Genomic DNA, 15,040 nt, shown 5'->3' on the forward strand with positions numbered 1-15,040 from the left:
TCCTGTGCTCTCTCTTCTCTATTACCAACAAATTAAAACTCACTGTAATGCATCAGATTCAGGGATCCCATCTAATATTTTTATTCCAAGCAAAATCCTGATGAATGAGCCTGCAAAGTTTCAAGCAACATAAGGAAACCTTTTCCCATTCACTTCAAGTCAAGTAAAGTAGATCATACCCCTAAGCAAGGCAGCTTAGAATTTACCTGCTATAAAACTAGTACAGTAAAGCTCTGATATATATGCATAATTCACACTTTCCTGCCTCATACCTGAAAGCAGCAAGACTCTAACAATTCTTGGTTTTATCTCAATTTTAAAAAATTTATATATGAAAGAGTCCTTTTAGTATATGAAGGCAAAGATATGTTTCTCCTGCTTAAGGTTATACACTGCAGAAAAGAAAGCAACATATTTTGATGGTATACACTATCATCACTTAAAGGCACTAGCCCATCCAGTCTTTCTGGGGATTAGCTGTCAGGTATCTGGGAACCTATATTCTTATTCAAATAAGAAAATACTAGCAAAGAACAATGAACAAACCTTTTGTCATAGCAAGTTCAACAGAGACATACATAACTGTCCTGGTGCACAGCACTGCACCAGCTACTAAGAAGGAGAAAAATTACTACTACTGCTGAACCCAGGACAATAATGATCATCCCTAATTTAAAATACTAATGCGTCCTGAAATTAATTAGCAGGTAAACATAAAATTCAGAAGTAGAATTCAACATATTGCAAATTCTTGCCTTCATAGAATAACACATTGTGTTCTTTAGAGATTCTTACGTTGTTATATTTATAAATTAGGACAATAGACTGTCTGCTTCAGACATTAGTATATTTTAAAACTTGGAGCAAAAGAAGAACAACAACATTGCTTCAGGCACTGCTGCTTGAGCTTTCAAGATAACCTGAAGCATAATTTGGCTTCATGTTGTAAGGAGGTCTAGAGCCAAACTCAGCATTCCCTGCTGAGCTAGTCTAGATATCACATGTAGCCATGGCACAGAAATGTACAAAAGAACAGAAATTTGACCATTTTAATTTGAAGAACAGAATATATTGCATAAAGGTTTCGAGGTCCTTGACATTGAAAATAATAGTTTCTGACAGTTCTAGGGTTAAGTAGCCACTTGTTCAGCACCGCATCGTTTATCTGCCAAAAGTATGTGTCTCTTGTTGTTACTTCAAAGAAAAAATTCAATGAAAATTTAAATAAAAACAGATCTGTCAGTATAAAGCTTTAATATTTTACACCATATTCAATCTCTTTTCTTTGTAAAGTGCTTTTATACTTCCTGAACTTGCCCTGCAGTACACAATTCTCATTATTTAAAAGAAAGAAACCATGAATCACCTTTAAACATCTACACTTTCCTGAAACATTAGCATTTATTTTTAATAGACATCACTCTGAAATTGGCTTCACAAAGTACTGTAGAATGCTATAGAACTCTATGTAGATTGAGAGCTGTAAGAATATATATGTTAAGTACTTCAGCATTGTTACATATAACAGGTTATTTGGTTTAGCATTCATGGTTTAGAATATAACATTGATGGTTTTGTTTCTAATCACAAATCTTTTCCTTCATGTATATGAAGTACACAATAGTCCTTAATTCCATATGCTCTCTCATACAGTACATTTGTTGTTACAGGCTGCAAACTGTACTATAAATATACTTTGAACTAAGTGAAACAAAGGATTCAGTTATTCAAGAAAAAGGTCTCCCCATATATTTTTGCCCAGTTTTTCCTTTACCCACCCACATATTTTGTGAATCTAAAAATTAACGACTGAACATTTACTGCTTATGTCAGACTTTTGTTTTAAAGCTGCTAGATCCAAGAAATCAAAGACAGTTTATGAGAGATAATTAATGTCTCTCTTCCATAAGTGCATATGGCAACGAACAGTTTCTCAATTTTAAGCTTTCTCCCACAAGTATCTTCATAACAAAATTATTCATCTATTTAGAAATCTCTTGTACTATTTAGCGATTCAGCTCTGGAGTGTAACTACTTTGAGAAGAAAAGAAGTGAGCCACTGGCCCCCAAAGTAACAGATTCAGATTATAACAGCCTCAATAAAAACATTTTCTTTAAATTTGATTGCATACCCTAAAAGCAGAATTAACAATCTGCCAAAGCGAATATGTTCATATAAAGAAAAGACTGTAAAAAATGATCATAATTATATGCATATAAACAGGCTCACTTCTATTTGATTTTAGAAGTTTCTTCCAGGCAAAAAATACTGTAATCTATTTTCTATCCCAGTCACAAGTTTATAACCATGCTACAAATTACAGCACTAAAATTTTGTGAAGAAGATTATGATAAAATTGTCATTTTGTATCACCTATACTAAGCAAAATACAGGCACTAAAATGATAACAGGAATAATCTATTACCTTATTTAAGTATCTTCATTATTTGAAATGATAGTTGCTCCACACTATTTGCCAAAATACGTTAAGTGTTTTTAAAAGTCATAAACCTCTGTCACTTTCTTCTTTATATGTGTTAGCTATTAAGTTCTATCATAAATTATGAAATAAAAGGGTTTAAGTCAACCCAATAATATTAAATCTGCTCTTTCAATAATAAGATCCACGCAGCTGAGAGCTGCTCATTATTTATTTAGCTTCCATAAACCAACACCTGAATTTGTTGCCTTCTAACTTCACTGTTTTTCTTTCTTTTCCTAGACGAAAAACCGTAATCTATGTTTTCTCTCTCCTTTTTGTTGCACTATTTTCTAGTATAAATCCAGCTGCACTGTCTCATTTTGTTACCAGTTAAGAATCCAGGTTATCATCACATAGCAGTCTACCTGAATGCATGTCCCTATCCATATCATCTCTGAAAACAGTCTGAAAATCCCAAATAACCTCTATGTGATCTCAGGCATCCGTACCACAATACTGTTAATTACATGTATTTCTCATTTGTTAAATAGGACTACTGTTTTTCTGACAACTAGTTGTACGTCCCTGCCTGATCAGAAAAACAAAAAACATACTCCAAAACAAACCATAGTGGAATATAATCCTGACAAATAGCAGAAACATGATCAAATACTGGTCAAAGCTACTCTTTCTGAAATTACTTCAGAAATACATCCAAACTGCATCCCACACATCCAGACTGCCAAACTGTCCTTTCCATTATATTCAGGAACAAGTATGGGTTCAGCTGAGGGCTCTATGTCACTGCAGTCTGAGAATAGGTGTCCTGGGTCCAGCCACGACAAAAAACATTGTCAAAACCACAACACTGCACCAGCTACTAAGAAGGAGAAAAATGACTGCTACTGCTGAACCCAGGACAACAGGCCACCTTCTGAAAAGCAAAAGCAGGAAGGCAAAGCAGATGCCAATAAAAAAGAAAATATTATAAAAGTTACTGCAGTATTTGTATCTAGTGGTACATATGACTTCGATGGTGGAACTTCAATGACGGCAAGACATTAATAGAACAAGAATAAGATGACACAAAAAGGAAAGAATGTGGATTTGGAGAAGGGGGAAAGAGCATCCCATATTTTTCAAGGAGGCTGCTATCACACCACTTAGAGCCTGGCTCAGCTGCAATTCTCTGGGCAGTTTGTAGTTCAGTTTACATCATGAAAGTCTGACACAACTAATACTAAAGAAGATGGTACTGAATCCTGCAGAAGTGAAGGGCTAGAATTCAAGCAGTCAGCACAGCTATGCTTGCTTTAAGGTTCACTTGTCAGAGCAGAACAGGATCAGAACGGAACAGTGTTTAAAACAGAACAGAGCTTAAAATATTTGAGTCCCCTTTAGGAAAGTGCACTAATGAGGTAGTCTATCTCTAACATCTAATTCAAAGCAACAGACATACTGGAGAGCTCTGCTTACTCCCACAAGACAAACAATGGGAATAATCTCCTTCCCCAAAAGCCAGTAGAATTTTTTAAATGAAAGTGAAGAAGAAAATGAAATAAAATGGCATGAAGTTCAGGTTTGCTAATCCAAGATGGGATAGTAACCTTATTCCTTACGGGCATACGTTAGTAGTTAGTATGCCTCCTGCATGTATTAGTGACATAACATTTTTTGCTCCCCTAGAAAAAAAAATCTTGGCCTTCAGTTGGAACATGAGTTCACAAAGAGTCAAGGATATAGCTGGGAGGCTGCAAAATAATTAACTGGATCAAATAGCCAAGAAAAATAATGTCCAGCACTCAAAAGTGCAGGTAAAGACAGCTGTACCCTAGATATGGGAGGCATAAACAGTAGGGGACTCTCCTTAGCTTAACCTTGACTAGATAATTGCAAAAATAATGGTATGAAAAGTCACTTCTTGCTCTTCCCAACACAGCAGTACTACAGTTCTGCGACACTAAGGTGCTCAAAAAGGTAAGCTGGGGTACATGAAATATATCATTACATATAGGAAGAGATTCAGAAAGACTGCTTCTCATAGGAGGGACTGTAGAGGAGAGACTTTCACCTAAATAGAACATGTCTTCTCATACTCTTCTGCACATATTGGCATCTCCTACTTGCCTTCCAGATGGCACAGGAGAGCAACACCCAACTGGGAGCTGTACTAAATGCATCAGGGCAGCTTACAGCACGTGCAGGAAGTGGGCTGCTCTTCCATTTCCACAGCAAAACATCTCCTTCTGTGGCCAAACCTCACTGTGGGTCATTCTATTCTTCAGAGGTTTTAAGTGTCTGATGACCTGTTTTGAGAATCTCAGATGGAAAATGCTATTAATTCACTGTTATTTACAGTGGAATTTACAGTTATTCATAGAATGGAATAATAGCAGCTACAGCCACTTCCCATTATAATGTTGGAAAACCTAAACCTACTTATTTATTTATTTAAGAGAATAGCTTAAGAAATCCTTATGCTACCAAATCAAGAATAATGTATATAAAAGTTCTTGGCACTTTAAGGGAAAAAAAAAATCTTTCTTTCTGATTTACACTTGACATTCACACCATAAAGCACATAATACACAAAATGCTCTTTTATGATTTAGGAATACTACACAAATAAAGTTTGAAATCTTTCTGTGTAACTGTAACCATGCAATCAATGAAAGCATAACAGTTAATCAATGGTAGCTTCATCAGTGATTAGTTTATGTAAGGGCAGCCTTCCTCAGGTCCTTGATTTAAAGTTAATTCAAAGCAACATGAGGCAGCCAGAAAAGCATTGTCTGCTACCTAAAAAGTCACACATTTGAAAGTTATCAACCTGACGTACAAAAGAAAGCCTACTGCTAATAATCACCATGAAAGTAGCAGAGGATTTTATAACATACCAAAAGACTAGTGTAATCAAAAAAATGTGTTTTTCAGAAAAAAAAAAAAAAAAACCAACTTTTAATATCTGTAGAAGTCTGGTAAAATAGAAACTGGTAAAGCAAAGCTTTTAACTAGTAAGAAAGCAATGAATGTCTTGCTGACTTTTCCTATTAATTATCTATTCTAACATTCACAAAGTTTCAGTATTTTAGACAAGCTTAGATGAAGATATAATTCCCTCTGAAATTCAAAGGCATTTATCAGATAAACAGAATTCATCTAAAAATTCTCAACACTCAAACGCATTGAATACTGCAAATCTTAATTCTAAAAGTAGCTTTTATACCTGTCCCATAACAATGTCACATTGATAGTTCTTGAAATTCATTGAAAGTGTAGGTCAATCTATGAACTCACTTGCTGTTAAACTTCGAAAACCCCACATCAGAGGACAAAAGCTAGAAGTAACAGTAGTATGATCCTGCTTGGTTCAAAGAAACATCTGCCAAAATTAAGACAAAAACATAATCCTAAATGATGGACTGAGTAAGCATTAGTTCAGCTTCGTCTGAAAAAGCAGGCCTCTGTTTTAAACTAAGTCTTCACTGACTGAGGCCAGGATATTACAAACAGCTTATATAAAATGCACAGGAATAGATCACCTCCAGAGCTAAAAAGCAAATTAAATACATGCAGGACTCTTTCTGTTTTCCAGTCTTCCTCAGTTCCCAAATTTTCCCTTTTTGTTGCCTTTTATACTTTACATCACACTTCTGCTGTGATATAGATGGTAAACCTTGGCTAAAATCAAAGAATAAAAGATTAAATTTGCTTTAACAGAGATGAAAGGTAGAAAACATATACCTTGAAGCCTATCTACCCCAAGGCTACATCTTCTCAACCCATTAGATGCATGTTCAAAAGAAGTGCATGTCCTTATAGTCAATCATTAAATGTAAAGATGTCTGTTAAAAAAATGAAATTATAATCTAAATACTCTATTTTGTCCTTAATTGTATGACTTTTTATATCATTTTATGTCAAGGCAAGAGAAATTTCCAAACACCTGTCATTTTCCATAGGTGGGTACCACACTACTATGAAAGCAAAATTGTGTAAGTACTTGGTCTCGTTCAGAGAACAGATTCTAGTTTAGGAAATACTTCGCTGTGGCAAGCTAAAACATAGCATTAAGAAAGCTTTAATTCCTGATGTTACTGTGCACATAGTACCGCCTTTACAGGGACAAGAATAGAAGCTTTAATAAACAGGATTACTCTTATCAATGATGAAAAGAGTATGTCTAATAATTTGTAAGATTAAGACTTAAGACCTATAGATGCTCTTGAAATCAAACTGATGACCAGAATCTAACATTAGTATTTTTCATTTTTGGCATTCTGTAATATGATTTACACTTTTAAAAAGAAATATTGGTGCATACTATCGGTATGCCACTTAAAAACAAAACTGTACCTGTCCTTGTACTTGCTAGAAGAAAGACAACAGAGAAGTCATGGGTCAGGGGAACACACATTGCTATGTACCTTTCTTACCTTAGGCAGAAATAAAGGTAACATTTTGTCACAGTTGAAGAATAACATTGTATTTACAGAGATTGAAAAAACTAAAATTAATTAAAGCTGTTATCTTTCATCAACAAGGCAATTTACCTGCCAGTGAACTAGAGATGCTACTTCAGAGTCATATTAATCTCTTCAATATACTTGCTCTTCCAACTCTCTTAGCCTGTAGGGTCATCTGGCAACCACCAGTCTTCACTTGTAACTCCTTTCTTTACCTGGAATATTAGAAAACAAGAAAACCTTTCCAGAAGTCATCCACAATCAGTAGTTTTCCAGTAACAAGCAGTAACTCCTCCCACCTGCCGCTGGATATAGCTATTCAACATTATTAAGTACTTCTAGTTCCCCACAGCTAGACAAATCCCCAAGTACTTTCTTTATTACATTTTTTTATTGATGAGGTTTGTCATTTTATGGGATGTGGTATAATAGAGGGCAATTTAGTCACTGATGCACACAAATGTTACCTTTTTGCAACGCGTCAGCAGCAATAATCTTCTTTCAAATATGCTGAGAAGCAGCTATAAACCTCCTCCTGCCAGAGGCAAGCTCTAGTGAGTTCAACTCAGCTGTGCTAAGAGATCTTCAGACTCTTTTTTAAGTTCTACATTCTCAAATATAGCAACAATTAAGGCACCAAAGCAGTTCGATTCTTGCATGGCCCAAAGAAAAGAGACACTGAATTAGGTCTTAAGTTTCCAAAGCAGTTTATCTGACCTCTTTTTAGTGGTGTTCCATCTCACCCAGTGGGTGCAGGGAGAGGTGATTTTTTATAAGGCTGGGCAGAGAAACCACAGGCCCTTGGGAGGTTAAAAAATAACAATTTGTTTTATTGTAAACTTCCTTAAAACTGTGTCAGGAGGAACTAAATTCTTGGCAAGTTCTTATTCAATATCCAACGTAGTGTGAGGAAAAGAGAAAGGAAAGAAAGGAGAAACCAGAGAAACAGGATCACCGCTCTGTGGGTCCAGCAATGCTGTCCCGCTCAGGGAGCTGCAGTCCTTGCAGTCACAGCCCTTTTAATCCTGTCAGTCACTGACCCCAGCGAGGCCCAGGGCAGGGCTGCCATTCTGCTGGGTCAGGCTCCCCTGGATCCCTGTCGCAGGCGCAGACTTGCTCGGTGCACGTGCGCCGAGTGCTGTTCTGGAAGGTTCCAGGCGGCAGCAAGTCTCTGGTGACCCCGGCCCCAGGGACCGCACTGACCTGAGAGGCGGGCGCAGGCGCAGGTTGGTACCGGGGCAGCGGATCTCCGGCCTCAGGGCAGAGAGCGCAGGAAACATCCCCTGCTGTCGTGCAGCAGGACCCCTGCTCTGCCCCACGGCCTGCAGCCAAGCGGCAGCGCCCTGGGCACCAGTACAGGTGCCCAGCTGCCAACAGGTCCTTCTGTCTGCTGAGCTGTGGAGACACGCGCAAGTAGGGTCTCTTGACCATCACAAGTGGCTCTGCGTGAAAGCCTTGAGGAAGACATGAGGCCCAGATTCTATTTGCATGTCTTAACCATCTCAGTGAAGGGTTGATTAGACAGGTCACAGGAACCAATGAAGCCCAGGAAAACCTGTTAACATCCCAGCCGATAGCTGAACTCACACAGATTGAAAGGTGTCAGGTGTAGAACCCTGATTTCTGTGGATCAAAACTTTTTTCCCTTAGCCTTGGTAAAAGCATCACTTTTAACCTCACCAGAAGCAGAAAGTAATGAAAGTCTGATCCTCCCTTCAACCTTTGCAAGTCAGCTAAATAAAAGGTATTACAGCATGCAATTGCATGAAGCAGTAATATTCACTGAAATGAAGAATTTTTTCTCCCAAGTACAAAACACTTGATACTTCCTAACAGAAATGGAAATATTTCATGGAATGAGTTACAGAAGCGGCATTTTCACTAGCAACAATCTGAACTAAATCACTCAATCACAAATTATATTTAGAAGTGAAACTTTGGACAGATTAAAGAAAGAGAACTCATCCACCAAACTTGTTTCTGAATAAGCTGAAGCTGTAAACTATGATCGTCGTTCACAGAGAAATAGCTCCCAGGGCCAGTAATTCTTGGAGTGACAGACAGGCATGGGAGACCCTATAAGTATTGTTACAGCCAGGTATTGGGCTGGAATCACGAACTACTCAGTAATAATTTTGATTCCAATTGCAGCTTATGGCCCTGAGGAAATCACTCCATTTCTATCTCAGTTTTTTCATTTATGTAAGGAGAAGGATGTATATTTTCCCATAAACCTATTTCAGAGGAGTAGTGGTCAATTACTTATGACTTGCAAAGCTTTCTGAGGTAACAAATCTCCCTTTCGTTCAAGAATGTATTTTAAAAAGCTTGCAATTTTCATAAATCTATCTCTAAACAGCTCATGGCATTAGAAAAACTAACTTAAATTCTGATTATACTTCCAGACAAAAATAAACGTAACATACAAAAGTACAAATTAAATGTCTCAATATCATACATTGACCCTCACTGTGCCTGGGGAGAAATTTCTCAGCAAGAATGATGGTGATGTAGTGCAGGACCAGTGCAATTAGCACCACTGAAATCTGCTAACTGAGCAAGTAATTCCACACCGGGTAGTCTGGTGTGTGCATACCCATCTCTCATTCTCTCTCTCTGTGTCTCCCAGATGAGTTTGTCAATGATATTTCTTTTTGCTTATTTCTGGTACACATATATTTCTATTTCATGTTTTACATTATATAAACACACAGATGGAAACTTACATGTTGAGATTCCAGGCAGCAACTCTGAGATATGTTTTACATTTTCTACTACCCTTCATTTTTATATTTTCTCCTAATACAATTAATGCAACAATTGTTCCACATGCTGACAGTAAGTAGGAACAGTATTGGAAATAATATTAAACCTAAAGTTAAGCATCAAACTTCAAGCATATAACTGTGGATTTAAAAGAAACTGCAGATTTTGTGCACTGCCAACAAAAACACGCACGACTTACAGAATATGATTCCTCTAAAATCACTACCATGCTCCAGATGTGTGCATCAATCCTTAATGACTATAGGGGGACTCCATGGTAATGTATCTCTTCATCTGGGCACCTTGGATAGCTGGGAGAATGTTTTCTCACTCTAGTGTATATTTCAGTCTGTTTATACATATGACCACAGATATGGCAGGTTAAATATGACAAACATCAGGGACAGGAAGCTCTCAGGAGAAGAGTGCTAAAAGACCTACCTAGTACTTGAGTTAGCCATGACCTAGGAACCCTGAATGTTTCAGGTGTAAGATGTCGCTTTCCATATTCTATTATTTTTTATATGTATAATTGTCCTGTAAAAATCCATTCACCTTGTGATTATTTCTTCACTGAAGGAAAAGCACAGTGAAAATAAAACACATTACATTGTTTCTGACTATTAGGCATATTTGAATAATTTTAGTCTTTCTATTAGCAGCTATCTATAGAAGGCTACTTCAGTCAACAGTGAATGGCTTGAGAAACTGAAAAGCACTTACTTTGCCCCCGGAGACCAAAAGCTTCAAATCCTCACTTTTAAGTTGCTCTAGGCTTGAGACATGATTCCATTCTCCTAAATAGCAGCACTATACAGTGCTGCGATTCCACTGGGTCATTCTTTATGTAAATTCTCATTAAGAGAGGCTTGGGTAACATTACATTTGCAATACACTTTTCCAGAATCTGTATTTTGAAATCCAGCTACAAAGCTACAGCAGTTCTTTCATTAACTCACAAATGCCAGACAGAATACTTGGCTTGGCAGCCACATACAAGTTTTTGGAATGTTTACGGACAAAAATCCTCTTCCTTGACCAAAACAATAAGAATTATACTCGAAGCTTGGGTCCAAAGATTTAAATACAATACATCTGGAACAGAAAGTTAATGGTAAGTCAGTGTTTTCTGATGCAGTTTCATGCAATATTCTGATCCTATTGACCTTCTGAGGACAATGTGGCACCATTAATTATCCCTATTGTGGACATATCAAGAGAGAAAACCAAAATGTTTATTTTTCTTAAATGTTAACCTTTTGTGCATTGCAACACAAAAGAAGGGACAAGAACTGAATGCTTGTAGAAATGGAGATAGTAAATAGATTAACACCCCCAAACACAACAAAACCCACACACAGCTAGAAAACCATTAATGGATGCACTTCCCACAGACTTTGAGCAACCTAGGGCTCTCTGCATACTAGTTCCTAATATTCCAAAACCTGCAAACTAGTTTCCACCAAATGATCTACTACTAGATTGTATAGGTCAGTTGTTTGTAAAACCATAGATGGAAAATATCAGAAAGAACAAGATTTAAATCTTCCTTTCTGCTTGTAATACGTAGGTTTTAATTTTGTGTGAAACCAAGACAATTATATAAGAGATCTCATCATGTCCCTATGTTGCTACTTTCCAAAATGAATAACCATTAACGAATGGATGGAAAAAAGCTTGGTTGATCTGATCAAGTCTGCTCCAAATTTTCTTACATACGTGCTTTTGGAAACTTCATCACAGAGACTATGGGACCATATAAAAACTGATAAACCTCCTTGCAGTGCTGTTGGTTAACTAATACCATGGTGGCTTTTAAGCACCACACCATATCGAATTGCACAGAGCAAACTGAGAATTCCTGAGAAAAAGGCTTATCCAAGTTCCTATCACTCATCCTGCCATGTTTCAGGTGACTGTGCCAAGTCCTGCATGCTCTCTATTGCAAGGGGAGCTTTCAGTTTCTTCTTTTAGATTTGCTCTGTTTTGCAAGAGGTTGGAGCCAGACCTCACATTCTAGATAACTCCACTAATTAAGATAATTTCATACATATCAGACTTCTTCCCATGAGCTGATGAATATTAGATTATTTAGAATATGGTCAACTCCCAGGAAGCAATAAGATGATCTGTCCCCAGAACAGCCAGTATAGCTGAGGTGAACAGCAGTTTCACCTCACATTCTGTTATAAACGCATAACTATGTTATACTTCAACATTATGTTCAAACTTTAAAATACAACTTTGTGTAGTTAACTCACAAATATATGTCCTACAAATTACACAGTGTATTTTCACTTACAAGAGAGATATAAACAGAAAAATAAAAAAGTATGTAACATCCTAAATCACTCTAACATAGGCCAGTCTGCTAAACCAAGTCAATATAAAAGCAGTAAAGCCAACTATCACAAAAAGACACAAAACTTGGTGCAGAATTAAAAGGTGCAAAACCAACTGAAGTTATTTACAATATAGTATATATAACTGAAGTTATACTTGAATTTTACTTTTTACTTTTGTATTTATGCATGTAATGCATGTAATCTTAGAAATTTATTATTTGGTCTAACTAATATTAACCAAAGTAATTTGAATTCCAAATAGAAATCATAATAAAATGCTATTTTACGGTTTGTCACTTTGCTTACAAATAGGACTCTTCAGGACAGGCTAAGAGTGCTCTAGTGTATGCTAAATTATAATTTCAACCTCTCTTTTAAGGAAAAGGAAAATTCCTGCTCATTTACACACTTATTTCATAAGTGATATAGTGTAGCTAGTGATTTCCCCAAGCACAGAGAATAATCAGACCTCCAGTGGCAAAACGCTCAGTTTCACATCATGCTCACACACAACTAAACTGACTGACCTGAAGTGGTTCAAGGACCTATCTATGCCAATGAACCCCACATGGTATTAAAGACTGTTTTTCCTAAACAGGATATGCAATAATGCAAATATTAATTATTTTAATACAAATACACTTTTCATGAAGAAATCACTGTTTATGCTTTTAATATGGTGAAGATGCAGTTTCTTTGTAAAGGAACGGTTACGGATCTGATCTGTTTTTCAGCTTCCTGTCTTTGATTAATGTGAACATTTTACAGTAAAGGGTGCTTTATTATTTGGAGTTTGCTACAAAAGGGTTTTGAGGTCAGGATGGAAATTCTGGTTAAATTAAGAGTAAGAAAACAAAATAACCATAGAATAAATGAATAATGGATATAAAACTGAAAAGAGGAATTGAAGGTTCTACATCTTTCATAATTTTGGTAACTCCTCTGAGTATCTAACTGTCATTCAACTGGCATTCTAAGCAGTAGTTATACAAAATGACAGAGAGATACAAGTAGGCAAAATATTCACATGAGACGCAAGAGAACTATTTTCAAGTCATTGTGCTAATCAGTGATATAAAATACATTGGCTATTCTAAGCCTTCTTATGCCTGCTTTCCTGTTTGCTAGGGTAGGAGAGGAAGCGAGATGGATGTCAGTTTGAGGATATTTTTGAAATTTCAGCTAACTTCATAGGAAAGGAAAATGAAGCCCTGAAAAATTTTGTGGTTCATTGCAGGTACACTTACACATTCTACAACAGCATTTCTATGCCTTATTTTCAGAAATTCATTAAGGAAAAAAGTTAACCGTATGGGTAAAATGCACATTAAAGTGCAAGTTACAAATCCTCAAGCTCATAAATGCCCATTGAATACAATTCCTTGGAAAAATGGCAGAAAGTAGTATCAGACTCATTCTTATGATACACTTCCTTCTACAGTCAGGCTCTACCTTTTGATAAGTCATTAGAAAAAATGACATGTATATCCTGGCACAACTAGGTCCTAGGGAAAAGTTGACAGATGTTACAGTATAAATCAGTTCTGATGCATGCTGTGTTGCCTCCAGAGGCATCTTCTGGTCTTCTTCAGAAGGTAACTGAACCATATATAATACAAAAATGCAGATACAATTGTAACGAATAAATGTAAGGTTCTGCTCTACCCCACTTAGAAAGTCTAATGCATGAATAATGTTCCATCTGCACAGTGGTCAAATGTGACTGAAATTGATTTTAGATGTACCACATGGAGCAGCACAGACCTTAACAAGCTTAGTGACATAGGGGACCTTGTCAGGAATCTGTACAAAATTCATGATACAAGAAATTTGTATAAATGAGAATCTGGGACAATGAAGAATAGGGTTTATATTAGGGGAAACTTTTGTACCAAGTAATCAAAATGAATCACACATACTGAAGGCATTCTCAAGTAGAATATAACAAAGTTTAGTCACATTAAATTTATAATAAACATGTGAAACATCAAATGTGCAGCTATATATCCTGACCATTAACTCTTCTGGATGTATGAATAAAATGTGAGCAGTGGGAGCTAAACAGTCCTCTGCTAGCATGTTTAGCTGAACAGACTTTGTAATATTTTTTTTTTTTTTTGCTTGCAGCTTCAATTTTTCCACAACCTATTGTCATCAGTAGCAGGGCATTATATCCTACCTGCATATGTGATAGTCCGGAGTTGCTCTAGGCTTCCTCTTATCACTAAGTGCTAGATAATGGTCCAATGACATCTGGCAATACTGCAGAGGAAAGAAAGAAGAGTTAAGAGTAACAATATTCCACAGTTTCTTTCTATTTCTGACAGCAAATGCTCCACGACACTGCAATGTGTGGAGCTGATGGAGAGAACTGCTCTAGCCTTTTGATTCTCCATCATGGTTTTCCTTTTGTAATTATGCAATCATTGTGAGCAGCTGTATTAAATAAAGCAACAGCAAGAACTTGTGTTTGATTTGTGTTTGACAGGAAACTATATTAGAGCAGAGCTTTACCTGAGTAATTTTTTGCACATTGAAAAATGCCATTTTATTCTGCTTGTTTTGTTTGACTCACACTTGTTCCATATCTTGAGGGCTAGTTTAATTCTCATTATTGGGTTCATCCAGATTCAGCATAACATGAACAACCTGGTGAAAACTCTCCAAATGTATCTGGGGGGAAAAAATCAGAACACATTTATAGTATGTTATTCCTCAAAACACAGTTTCCTGTTAAAGACTATACCACACTCAGTATGTTTTCTTGTCAAAAAAAAAACAAAATAACAAATATATTTCTTAAAATTCATAGTTTTAAAAATAAGCCATATAGAAACATTTTCTGTACAGTGATATCAAATTACTGAGTTTACACATTTAATAACAAACAACTTCATTTTATCATACTGAAACTATTTCAAACACTTGAAGATTTTTTAATGATGACTCTCCTGTCCAGTCTTTCAGTAATCTTTGTAAAGATTATGGATTTCAAAAATTATTAAAAGAATAAAAAAACCTGTAAAATAACTATCCTGGA

At 36.4% G+C, this 15,040-nt stretch overlaps 1 long non-coding RNA gene across 1 annotated transcript; it reads right to left on the reverse strand.

Moving 5' to 3' along the window:
- Positions 1-5,782: 5,782 nt before the first annotated feature.
- LOC136019630 (uncharacterized) lies at positions 5,783-14,352 on the reverse strand. The gene is made up of 4 exons (XR_010614980.1): positions 14,180-14,352; positions 6,977-7,104; positions 6,780-6,859; positions 5,783-6,104 (listed from the first exon to the last, which is right to left on the reverse strand). It is a non-coding gene; the product is annotated as an uncharacterized LOC136019630 (long non-coding RNA).
- Positions 14,353-15,040: the final 688 nt, after the last annotated feature.

The sequence above is a fragment of the Lathamus discolor genome, chromosome 9 (genome assembly GCF_037157495.1).
Source record: "Lathamus discolor isolate bLatDis1 chromosome 9, bLatDis1.hap1, whole genome shotgun sequence".
Lineage (NCBI taxonomy): Eukaryota > Metazoa > Chordata > Aves > Psittaciformes > Psittacidae > Lathamus > Lathamus discolor.